The following is a 12127-nucleotide window of genomic DNA, read 5'->3' on the forward strand; positions in this document are numbered from 1 at the left end:
GAAGCGTATTTATCAAAGGGTAAATGTTAGAGTTCACCATTTGATAAATACGCTACACCTAGATAAAACTACCCTATATTGAAGTACATAAAGCCAGCACTATGTGAAACTACCTCAGCTTAATGGTCACAGACACACACACACACACACTCACACACACACACTGAGACCACACCCAAGTACAGAGTCAGGGACAGCACTTGACAGAGAGAAAAGAGCCGACTCAACAGCACTGGGCGGGGTTATGGTAATTGCGGGCGTGTCCTGTTTCTACTCGGACTTCTCTGGAGCTACATGTGATCAAAGCGATCTGAGCATCCCTGGTGCTGCAGCCGGAGAGTGACTGATCCGGTGAGTAGAGCGATACAGTCGCTGACTGACGCTGGTACAGAGCATTTCATAAACAGCCTGTAAGGATCATCTGCACTTCCTAACACTCCTTTTGTACCATACGATCCAGTTGCTCTGTTGCAGCCATACATATACTCTCGTACTAACCTTGAACCGCCTCTTGTACCTAATATCCGAAGCCGGTATCCTTAACCATATCCTACTTTATCTAACCTCTACCTTCCGACCACTTATTCTATCCGCTCTACTACTGCCAAGCAGTTCTTCTTACGGCTGCCTGAATCTTTTTGTGTAACTCATCTGCTCAACCTTTTAACCAGCTAAGGTAGTTTATATCTAGTTATCTAGTCAATTTTAATCAACTTTGTCATTTCAGCCCTTTTAACATAATTACCTCACCTTCCAATCACCCCTGCCCTCCAGCCAAATAACCATATTATCGATACAAGCAGTCTTCCAACTGCCCCTTTATTTTATATATACTCCCATCCAGATCCCTGCCCTGCATACATGCCAATGACACCTGCAGTGTTTTTCATTCATTTATCTGTAACTTTGCATTTCAACAGGTCCATCTGTTTTACACTTACATAAGTCTTTCCATTTGACTCATGTATATCATATATTTTGCATCATTGATGCTAGCTACACCTAGAAACCAAGCAGTTCTGTACAAATACTCCTCTTCCCCGCCCTATATGTTTGATCATTTTTGGTTGTGGCACTGATCTAATCACATTCCTGTTACTGAATACACTCCCCTATCCAGCCTAAACTTTACATGTTTCAGATCTTTGTTCCTTTATGATATTTTATAATTGTTTAAAATAATTATCTTTTTATAAATATGTATTTCACACTAGAATAAGTTGACCGCATGAGCTTGTAGATTGCTATATACCAATAGATTGATATATACCAATAGGTACTTGGTTGCCTTCACCTATATCTGGCTGAGCACTGCAGTCTGCATTGCAGTGTGGGATTTAGCAGCATTCGCATTACAATAGTGACTTTATAATCTGCATTTAGCACTTGTATATAGCACCACTATAGCTCTTGTACCTGGACTCTTTTCATTTACTTCCCTTTAGTGCAATGTATCTGTATATCCACCCCAACCCAGGGTGCATCATGCCTGCAGTGCAGCAGTGCTACACACTGACAGACCAGAGAAATGATTGCTTATACCAGTTTGTAAGGCCAGGAACAGTAGCTGTCATGATGGCAAATGGAAACTTTACAATATATGCAGTCTGCAGTAGAATACCTGTATGTCATTATGAGTTATGGCAACAGATCAAAAAGCTTGGAGGGTGCAGCCTATACAGTATAGAATATGAAAGAATGAATTGAGGAGTTTTATGTGGCCGATGAAATGCAGTGGGAGGATGCAGCTAGCCTCCCTTTGTTTAATGCATATGCTGATAGGACATTTATATGAAGTAATGCATGGTCTGTGCCCCAGCTCAATTCATAGCAACCCTGGCAGCAAAATTATGTGCTCAGCATTTGATTTAAAATGCTGGATGAGATGGTTTAATATAATACTGGTACTATGGAAAAATGCCAGGGATATACAGAAGATAAAATGCTCCCTGGCACTCGCTTCTTGGAGATTTATAGCCATTAGTGTAGAAAGCTAGGGGTTATTTTTAAAACAAATCTCTTTTCATTAGGCTTGTGCATGTAAAAGCCAGTGACCCATACAACATCCATGTCTGATTTTCCAAAACAGTGATGATAAAATGGAGCGGTGTGTAACTGTGCAATATCCTTTCTTTAGTTAAAAGGAGCATGTGTAGTTAAAAGGTTTAGCATGCATTTTGGTGGCGGAAAAGGTTTTTTCTAAACACAAATATTGTTATTGACATTTACAGTACTACAGTTATCCATTCATTCTGAACTATCAGTTCAATCTTCCTGTGGTTAGGTAATTAATATTAGAAAATACTATCTGCCATGTATGTCTGATTGAAATTTACAGTTGCTTATTCATTTCACCACCAAAATGGGCTATATGAACTGATGGCTGCTGTGATTGTACTAACAGAATATTCTAGACTGGAGTTCTTGCTACAAAACAATCAAAGCAAAGGATGTGTTTATACAAAATACATGATCTGTAATGTCTAATACAGCTCCCATCCAGTCTCTGAAGTGGCCCATCCCACTGTTTTTTTATGCTACTTGAAAGTGTGGGGGTGTCTGAATGACGTTCCAGTTATTCAGTGTTGCATGTATGACGCTTTGACAAATGATTTGTTTTGTGCCTTTACAAATATGCATGAACTGCCTTTAGACTAAGGCTTTCTGATGTACTCATAGGTGCTTCCCTTTTGTGGCTGGGTGTTACGGATGAATATTGTATGTAGTAAAGAATAGAAATTACAGATTATGTTTGTATGAGCTGCTGCAAGTAGTTATTCTTTACCAGAGCGGAAACAAATCATTTCATGTGTAATGCGCCTTTAGCTTATCCCTGGCTCTGTTGCAAAGCAGAAACCAAAATGTTTATCCAGTGCTAAGTCCAGAAATATTTTCACCTTTCTAAATAACCATTTCTAAGCAATGTTTCATTTAGTTTTCACCATTTATTTGGGCTGGTTTTTGAACTAATAGCATTCCTATTCTAACTATTTTAAGTATGTAAGTGAAAATGCTATCTAATTGTTGTGGTCAAAATAAAAACATTGTTGTAATTTCAGGACCTCCCTATAGGTCTTCCATTTTATCTTCCAACCTGATGCCTGGTGTGTAGTGTAGCCCTAGCAACTGGGTAGCAACCCCCCCCCCCCCCCCGTGTTTACACTGGTGGATAGATGTTTTCTAAACTGGCAGAAAAAGCTCCATCAGTGCCTTTACCCTAAATGTTGTAGGACAAAAAAATTGAAAAAAATTAAAAAATGAAGACTAATTGCACATTGTCTTAGAGAACTAAATCATGCTAAAGGTTAATTTTAAGGTGAACGCCCCCTTTAAATGTTGGAATGTTCAACGTCCAATCTAGAGAATGTAAAACTCACAGGAATTTTTACCTGAGGAACTTAAACAAATACCCACGTTTACACATACAGTATATTCTGTGATAAATCACTTTTTATTTTCTACTTTAGAATAATTAAGGGGTAAATAAATACATATTTTTGTCATCCCTTAGGCTAGGGGTCCCCAACCTTTCTTACTTGTGAGCCACAGTCAAATGTAAAAAGACTTGGAGAACAAAACAATCATCATAAAATTTTGTGGTGCCAAATAAGGGCTGTTATTGGCTATTAGGCAGCCTCTATGCACACTATCAGCTTACAGGGGGCTATATTTGGTAGTAAATCTTGTTTTTATTCTCTAACTAAAACTTGCCACCAGGTCAGGAATTTTAAATGTAACTACTTGGTTTGGGGGCACTGAGAGCAACATCCAAGGGTTTGGTGAGCAACATGTGGTTGGGGATCACTGCCCTTTAGACTGATTTGGCAGCTTATTGTCCCATGTATGGGCACTAACGACGGGCCTTCCAGACCAACATCTGGCCTGAAATCGGGCAGGTTTGATTTTTCGTCGGATTGGGACCGGATCGGCTCGTTGATGCAACTCTTGAACCAATGGGCGCCTATACCTGCAGTTCCAATTTGATCGTTTGGCCCCAGGGCCAAACGACTGAATCAGCTCAATATCGTCCACCCATAGGACGATTGGATGAAGATCCACTTGTTTGGCGACGTCGCCAAGTGAGTGGATCTTACAGTGTATGGCCATCTTTAGATGCTACTAGTAGCAGCTACTTCTCAGGGCTAATAAAACAGACAATGTTGATTGTTTACTGATAATTGTCTCTACATGTGTTTTAGCAGAGGCAATTCTCAATATTGTATATGGCAAGGTATTTTCTGAAGTTTAGTAGCCGTAAAAAAGTAGCTGCTACTAGTAGCTCAGTGTGTCTTCACCCTTGGGCATGTGCAGCTCTTTTTATAGATGGGGGTCTTATTTTCTGTGGCATCCTACCCAGGCTTTCGATAACCTTTGCTATCAGTGATCACTTATCTGCTATAAGTTGTATACAGCAATGAGAAAAATACATACTGAGGTTCTCAGATAGATAAGTACCTTTAAAGCTCTGTTGTTTAAATTGGTAAGAGTACAGGTATTGGTTCAGTGATATATAGTAGATAAAGATGTAAAAAACATGGTTCTGTATAAGAACACCAATGGACTTCACACTTTTTGGATTTCACATATTGACTTACATTAAACTCAATCAACACTAAAGACTCTGTACTCTAGAAAAGAGTTCTCTATGGCAGACGAAAAGTAGAAGGCTGCTTTGCACCTGCTCCTACTGCAATATACACCTAGTGGCAGATTTCCAAAATAATGAATGCTTTTTTGCACACTTTTGGGCTCTAGAACTTATACTGCATTTTTTATAGAGGCCGAAGCATAATTGCAGTTTAGTTTGCTGTAGGTTCCTCAAGGCAGTATAAATGAAAGTGTTTTTGTTTAAATATAAGGATAGGAAAACTGCAGCCTGAGGATGAGATATGATCCCAGTCTAACTTAATTGTATTAGGAAACATTTTGTGGCTTGCAATAATTATAATCTCTATTCACATACCTGTATATCTTGTTCTAGTGCACTCTCGCTATGTTAATTTCTGTATAGCAAAGTTAGAAAGAGACAGGGCACTTTCTGCAAAACACTTTGCTAGCAGTGGTGTAACCACAGGAAAACCTGGAGGTACAGGGGGTCTGGCGGGGTTCTACTTTTTCTGTAGTCACTGCGATTTTGTGCAGGATGGTTGAGGATAACCCGCTATGGGAACAAAATCATGGGTCACTCATTAACTGCCCCCCCCAAAATATTAAATGGGCCCAGTTTTTTTTGTGTGTGTGTAAGCGGGCCCCTGTTTGCAAGGTCACATGTCATGTGAAGAGACACCTTAGAACCTCACTGCTTACCACATGGATAGTTTATTGCATAAATCAAGAACATACAATTAGTCACACTTTTCCAGTCCCAACCTAGGCTAACCACTGCTACTAAAATTAAGTGTTAATTTGCTGCAGTGTTTTCCTGCACGCATAATTTATTTTGTGAGTCTCTAAGTTGTTGGGTAAACAAAGTTGCAGACGCTGCACATCTGCAAATGATATGTGCCCTGACATATGCAAGAAAGTTTGTCTACTCAAAGCAGCAGTCCTTTCATAATTTACTGCTCAAATTCTAGCTATTTTTATGGCAAATTATTTAGGCCACACTGGCTTAACCCTTTCACTGCCAGCCGTTTTGGTCAAAGCGGAACTTGTATTGCCAGACAGTTTTTGAACATTTTGCACAGTTTCACTTTAGGGGCCTTTCCTCTGGGGTACTTTTAGTTTACCCAGGAAAACAATATATTGTTTTTTTCAGGACAAACTAAGCTTTCAAAATATGGTAGAATTTTGGTGTAATTCCAATTCTGTAACAAGATATAGGCTTCTAAATGTCTACATTTTTAAAAAAAATCATATTTTCCATAATATAAACACATATACCAGAAACAAAAATTATTTTATGCACAAAAATACAACTGATTTGGAATGTCCCATGTCTCCTGAACGTGCCAATACCAAATATATATAGTTTTATGGAGATTTCTCACTTGTATAGGTCAAAAACTCCCAGCAGTACATTACCAAATTTCCAAAGCACTGCTTCACATAGCTGCATATTTTAGATTTCAAGGCCAAAACTTCCACTCACAGAAGGTTTATCCCAGAAAATTACACATTTCTGGAAAGAACAGATTCTGGGGAATCCAGAATAGGCGCAATTGTCTGTCTACTCCAAACTATCAAGTCACAATGCTTTCCTAAAGTTATAGGTTTTTATCAAAATTTGTGAAGTTTTTAAAAAATCGCTTCAAAGCTTCGAGTCTATAGTATCTTATCTCCTACAGGTCATAAAGTAACCAAATAAAACACCCTAAATATGAACGCCAGGGGTCCACTGAACAGTTTGATGCCCAATATGTATAGGTTTACATAAGTATGTGGCATGTAGGGGCCCCAATGTGAACATACCCCCATATGATCTATCATTTCTGTCATTTCAGCTCCTGCAAAATCAACACATTTACATCATTATATGTGGGATAAAGCTAGTAAAAAGTATGCTCACCCCAGAAAGTCATATATTTTTGGAAAGTACACATTCCCCCGAATCTAAAATGGGTACCCGTGTCTTTCTACTCCAAAGTACCAAGCCGCAAAGCATTTCTAAAGTTTGCAATTTTGATGAAATTTCCAAAAATCCCTTCAAAGCTTCCAGTTTCCAGCACCTTATCTCCCACATAGCATTAGGTATCAAGATAAAACACCCTAAATTTGAACTCCAGGGGTCCACTGAACAGTTTGATGCCCAATATGTATAGGTTTACCTAAGTATGTGGCATGTAGGGGCCCCAATGTGAACATACCCTATAATGATCTATCATTTTTGTAATTTCAGCTCCTGCAAAATCAACACAATTACATACTTTATGTGGGATAATGCTACAAAAAAGTATGCTCACCCCAGAAAGCCATATATTTTTGGAAAGTACACATTCCCCCGAATCTAAAATGGGTACCCATGTCTTTCCACTCCAAAGTACCAAACCGCAAAGCATTTCTAAATTTAGCAATTTTGATGACATTTCCAAAAATCCGCTCAAAGCTTCCATTTTGCAGCATCTTATCTCCCACATAGCATTAGGTACCAAGATAAAACACCCTGATTTTGAATGCCAGTGGTCCACTGAACAGTTTGATGCCCAGTTTGTATAGGTTTACCTAAGTATGTGGCATGTAGGGGCCCCAATGGGAACATACCCCCATATGATGCGTCATTTCAGAAAATCAACACATTTACATCCTTTATGTGGGATAATGCTACAAAAAAGTACGCTCACCCCAGAAAGCCATATATTTTTGGAAAGTACACATTCCCCCAAATCTAAAATGGGTACCCATGTCTTTCTACACCAAAGTACCAATCCGCAAAGCAGTTCTAAAGTTAGCAATTTTGATGACATTTCCAAAAATCCGCTCAAAGCTTCCACTTTGCAGCATCTTATCTCCCACATAGCATTAGGTACCAAGATAAAACATCCTGATTTTGAATGCCAGTGGTCCACTGAACAGTTTGATGCCCAGTTTGTATAGGTTTACCTAAGTATGTGGCATGTAGGGGCCCCAATGGGAACATACCCCCATATGATGCGTCATTTCAGAAAATCAACACATTTACATCCTTTATGTGGGATAATGCTACAAAAAAGTACACTCACCCCAGAAAGCCATATATTTTTGTAAAGTACACATTCCCTCGACTCTATAATGGATACCCATGTCTTTCTACTCCAAAGTACCAAGCCGCAAAGGTTTCCTAAGTTTGCTGATTTTTGTGATATTTCAGAAAATCGCCTAAAAATGTTGCAGTTTGCCGCATTTATCTCACACAATATCTTGCGTACAATGGCAAATCACCCCCAATAGGAACACCAGAGGTCTACTGAACAGTTTGATGCCCAATATGCATAGATATACCAAAGTCTGTGGTATGTACTGACCCAAAAATGAAAATAGCGTATATGGATTTCTCGCCTGCCAACCCAGCTTTTGCACACAGAGCCCCCTGTCAGTGTATTATGTGCAGTAACACCCTCAAACTATACAGAAAAACCCAGAAAACCATATATTTTTGGAAATTACACATTCTGACAAATCCAACATGGATAAAGAGTCCTTTCTACACCAAAGTACCAAGCCGCAAAGCTTTTCTAAAGTTAGTGGTTTTTATGATATTTCAGAAAATCGCCTAAAAATGTTACAGTTTACCGCATTTATCTCACACAATATCTTGAGTACAATGGCAAATCACCCCCAATAGGAACACCAGAGGTCTACTGAACAGTTTGATGCCCAATATGCATAGATATACCAAAGTCTGTGGTGTGTACTGACCCCAAAATGAAAATAGCGCATATGGATTTCTTGCCTGCCAACCCAGCTTTTGCATAAGAGCCCCCTCTCAGCATATTATCTGCTGTAACACCCCCAATCTATACAGAGACCCCCAGGAAACCATATAGTTTTGGAAAGTACACATTCTGATATATCCAACAAGGGTAAAGAGTCCTTTCTACACCAAAGTACCAATCTGCAAAGCTTTCCTACAGTTATTGGTTTTTATGACATTTCAGAAAATCGCCTAAAAATGTTGCAGTTTGCCGCATTTATCTCACACAATTTTTTGCGTACAAAGGCAAGTCACCCCAAATAGGAACACCTATGGTCTACTGAACAGTTTGATGCCCAATATGCATAGATATACCAAAGTCTGTGGTCTTCACTGACCCCAAAATGAAAATAGCGCACATGCATTTCTCGCCTGCCAACTCAGATTTTGCATACAGAGCCCCCTGTCAACGCATTATGTGTCGTAAAACCCCCAAACTATACAGAGACCCCCAGAAAGCCATATATTTTTAGAACGTACACATTCTGAGGAATTCAAAATAGGTAAAGTTATTTTTCTACACCAAAGTTACACGTGGCAAAGCTACGCTAAAAACAGATCAGGAATACTAATACAGGGATAAAAATGCAATAAAACCACAAAAATTGTGCAAATTAGTGAAACAACAAAATAAGTCACACAACAGTGTAATTAGTGGTCAGAATATCTGATCCAGTAGTCACGCTGTCATAATAAACAGTTTTTAAGAAAAAGAAACTAAAAACAAAGTGGTAAAAAAATAAATAAATAAATAAATAAATAAAAAAAAAATATTTGTGTATACATGTGTGTACATGTGTAAAAGTTGTGTGACAGTGTGTAAGTGTGTATATTAGTGTGTATAGGTGTATAAAAGTCTATATAGGTGTATATGTGTGCAAAAGAAAAAAAAAAAACCAAAAAAAAAATAAATGCAAAATTGTGTGCTGTATGTGTGTGTAAATGTATGTAAGTGTGTATAAATGTGTATAAATGCAAAGAAAAATCACCCTTACCTGTCCTGAAGCTTGCCTGGTCCTGGTGCTGCAGTCCGGTCCTCCATCTCGCGTGAACACGCGTGGGCGTGAGAGCAGGAAGCAGGAAGCAGAAGGGAGCCGGCAGGTAAGAGCAGCAGACGCGATGCGTCTGCTGCTTGGGGGGGGGGGGGCCCTGCGACGATCGCGTTGCAGGGCCGGCCTGACAGCCCCCCTGGCTCGTTGCCCAGGGGGCTGTCATGCTTAAAAGCTCTCTGCCGAAGCGGCAAATGCCGCTTCTGCAGAGAGAATGCTTATCTGCCAAACAACGTACGGCGCACGTTGTTGGCAGATAAGCTCTTTCCCTGCAACAACGTACGCCGTACGTTGTTGGCAGGGAAAGGGTTAAAGGGTAGTCCACCTTTAACTTTAAGTAGGATGTAGACATTGCAATTTTAAGACAATTTGCAGTGTGTCTTCTTTTTCATTTTTTTTTTTTTTACTTATTTAGCTTTTTCTTCAGCTGCTTTCCAGTTTGGAATTTCAGTAGTTATCTGGTGGCTATGCTCAGATTTACCCTTGCCAGCAGGCAGTGGTGTGAATTATACATGAATAAGAGAGGGTCTGAATGAAAAAATAAATAATACAAAAAGCCACAATACCAATAAAACTATAAATAAAGCTTTAGCCATAACAGAAAAGTAATTTTTTGCTGCCATGGTCAGTGACCCCCATTACAATGCTGGAAGAGGACAACTATAAATAATATAACATTAGGATCAATTTAAAAGATGCTAAGAATAGGACATTCTCTAACATAATAAATGTTAAGGTGAACTACCCCTTTGAGATCAAATCTGAAGCTCGCTGTTTACATAACTCGAATTTTAAGCCATTAAAATGGGATTACTAAGAGAAAAAGGTTAAACATGCAAAAGAAACGATTCCACTACATTTCATGAAACATAATATATGTAGTACCACAGCTGAACAAAACTAAAGGTGGCCATACACGGGCAGATTTCAGCTGCTGATTCAGGTCCTTCAGAGCGATTCAACAGCTTATCTGCCTGTGTATGGGCACCCCCGATGGGCCTACCTGACTGATATCTGGCCTGAAATTGGCCAGATCTTTTAGATCAGGAACTACATTGGCTTATAGATGTGGCCCTTGGTCCGACAGCGCCTATGCCCACTGACTTGATCCTTTGGCCCTAGGGCATGATGCATTTGTAGAAGAAATATTTTAGAAAAATTACTACTGAGAATAAGCCTATGGTGTAACTGAGATAGGTAGAGGACGGATGGAGAACAGTAGTCGAGTTTACATAATTAATGGTGTTCTTTCTTTTTCATTGCAAAAAATGCAGAAGCATTTGGATTGTAGCAATCCAACAGTGATTAAAGAGCAATTGAATGCCAAATCTGTCTTTATTTTTACACCATTGTGATACACCGCATCTGGCTTTGGTTTTCTTACTATTCATTGTACATAAATCTGAATCTTACTGCACATAGGAATAGAGCATTTGGGAGGAGGGGGGATCTAGTGTCTAGACAGTGCAGCTCATTGGTAATGCAGCTATTACACTTTCCTACAGCTGCAAACTCTGCTTGCAGTTGAAGAGTATTATAACTGATGTAGTGGATGGATGTTTCTTCATTCTGCAGTGTGTTTCAGAATAATATTGGATGTGACTTAGGGATACCGTCCTTGTTTTACAAGAAAATGGCATGATGGCCTTTAGGAAAACCTCTGAACATTCTAGACAGTCTCTGTTACCTATTAGAGATGCCATAAAGTTCTAAAGGGGTCATTAAAATCTTACTTAATGAGGACTGCAGAATGTATGTACATATGCATTATTGTTGGACAAGCTTGATGTGTCCTGATATTAGTTACCGTTATAATTAACTTGACACTTTTTCTAACAATACATTTTTGCAATTAACAAAGCAAGTCAGTGAAATCAAAGTTAGTACACTTTTGATTCTTCTAATGTTGAAATGTTGCATTAAGACAGAGGTTTCTGTTTTCTCTCATAAAATGTTATCAATAAAATAGGTACAATAATGGTTTTAGTTCAAAAGACTGTAGTGTTTAGAAAAAGGTTTTAAATGTAAATAAGATTTTTAAATAATTATATCATTTAAGTTTCTAGCATATAAGCAAAAGGTATTATTATATACAATTATATGGTTTTAATTTAGGAATGTATTTCATTGCTTTCTTTTAAACCTTAATGGTGATTTGCAGATTATATCCCAGCATGTCTATTATGTGCAATCTATTAAGGATTACTTACTCTTTTATTTCAGTAAACAGCATTGGCCTGTTATACGTTTGTCATTGCAAACGACTCAAACATTGAGTCCTGGCGCAGTAGATTAGAGCGTCTCTCTCAGGGTGTATGCTGTGAACAGTGTGATTCACACTTCTGAATCATCTACTGTCTTCTGGGTACTAAGGCACAGAACATGCTAATGTGCAGTATAAATCAGCACCAAGAAATAATACAGCAGTGCTTTGTTTGAAGGAGAGCAGTATCCTCCAGTGTTATTTAAATAATAAAAAAAAGAATTAGGGCTTTGATAAGTCATGCTTTGGCAACCCTCTTAGACATCCTCAATATGGGATTTGGACTGACACAGAAAGAGTTTTGTTAAATTCCCAATTAAAGTTAAATGGACTTTTTCATCAAGTGGGTCTGAGAAAAAAAGTCATTACAGCTGGCCATACATGCACCGATATTATCGCACAAAATAAGGTTTCATGTGTGAATGG

At 38.7% G+C, this 12127-nt stretch overlaps 1 protein-coding gene across 7 annotated transcripts in view; it reads left to right on the top strand.

Annotated features, from left to right (window-relative positions):
• Nucleotides 1-289: 289 nt before the first annotated feature.
• map2 (microtubule associated protein 2) overlaps nucleotides 290-12127 on the top strand; it is a 149459-nt gene continuing 137621 nt past the window's right edge. For 4 of the 7 annotated variants that reach the window (XM_031892782.1, XM_031892781.1, XM_012971035.2 and 1 more), the window contains exon 1: nucleotides 291-351. The gene's annotated coding sequence lies outside the window, so the exon portion shown is untranslated. Of the gene's footprint in view, nucleotides 352-12127 lie in introns of all 7 variants that reach the window. The other 3 variants (XM_031892777.1, XM_031892778.1, XM_031892776.1) reach the window with 3 other exon arrangements.

Source organism: Xenopus tropicalis, chromosome 9, assembly GCF_000004195.4.
Source record: "Xenopus tropicalis strain Nigerian chromosome 9, UCB_Xtro_10.0, whole genome shotgun sequence".
Classification (NCBI taxonomy): Eukaryota; Metazoa; Chordata; class Amphibia; order Anura; family Pipidae; genus Xenopus; species Xenopus tropicalis.